The sequence below is a fragment of the Trachymyrmex cornetzi genome, unplaced genomic scaffold (genome assembly GCF_001594075.2).
Source record: "Trachymyrmex cornetzi isolate Tcor2-1 unplaced genomic scaffold, Tcor1.1 scaffold45, whole genome shotgun sequence".
Taxonomy (NCBI): Eukaryota; Metazoa; Arthropoda; class Insecta; order Hymenoptera; family Formicidae; genus Trachymyrmex; species Trachymyrmex cornetzi.
In genome coordinates, this window is record NW_017299289.1 from 617,269 (window position 1) to 618,410 (window position 1,142).

Here is a 1,142-nt window from a genome sequence, read left to right on the forward strand (position 1 = left end):
TGGCTTCCACAAATTGTCAGACAGGTGGGGAAAATGTATAGCAGCGATGGGCAATATTTCGAATAAAATATTTTTTATCATTTTCCTGCAATAAACGTGTATTTTCTATTAAAAAATTCCGGTTTCATATTTACATACCTGGTACTTTTAATATTAATATCTTTCCAATTATTATATTAGGTGTTAAACTTAATTCCTATCGCTCGTTACTAGAGGGTGCTGGCTCCAACGCTGGCGAGTTTCGACGATGAAGTCATATGTCTTTTGTAGTTTAGACATCGCTGAAAGTGATTCAATCCTCACAGGTTAGATTTCTCGACGCCAAAGAGATTTTCCAATCGATTGAAAATTAATCGCGATAAGCTGTTTTTCCGACGTGTGCTTCTTCGCTACTTCGACCTCAAGAAAACCGCAGATGAAGCGCATCGCTTATTATCCGAAATGTATAGTGATGAAACTCCATCGGAAAAAACATGTAGAGTTTGGTTTGAACGCTTCCGAAACGGTGATTTTGATGTGAGAGACAAAGAACGTCCAAGACAGCCGAAAAAATTTGAAGATGTCGAGCTGCAAGAATTGTTTGATGAGAATCCAGCTCAAACGTTTTTAGAGTTATCGAAACAGTTAAATGTTACTCCAAAGGCCGCAGTTCTCAAAACGCTTGCATGCCATGGGAAAGATCCATAAGGAAAGGAGATGGCTACCACATGAGTTGTCAGAAAATGCCATTTCGAATCGTTTAACTATTGCGACTTGTTTGCTTAAAGGTAAAGAAAAAAGAGTTTTTTGTGGCTCATCGTGACTGGCGATGAAAAATGGATTTATTTTGATAATTCCAAGCGGAAAAAATCATGAGTGGATCCCGGCCAACCATCTGCTTTAACGCCGAAGAGGAATATTCGCGGGCATGAGACTTTGCTGTGCGTTTGGTGGGACCAGGAAGGTGTGCTGTATTATGAACTCTTGGGTCCAAATGAAACCGTTACAGCTGATCGCTACAAACAGCAATTATACCGATTGAGTGACGAATTGATGCAAAAAAGATCATCCGTAGCCAACAATTGACGCAAAGTCATTTTGTTGCATGATAACGTTCGACCGCATGTCGCGAAAAGCGTGAAGCAGACACTTCGAGAGCTTGA

The 1,142-nt window shown here is 40.2% G+C and overlaps 1 protein-coding gene across 1 annotated transcript in view; it reads right to left on the reverse strand.

The window, feature by feature from the left end:
• LOC108764708 (fibrillin-1) overlaps positions 1 to 1,142 on the reverse strand; it is a 14,833-nt gene that overhangs the window by 7,282 nt on the left and 6,409 nt on the right. The gene's annotated exons all lie outside the window — the stretch shown is intronic.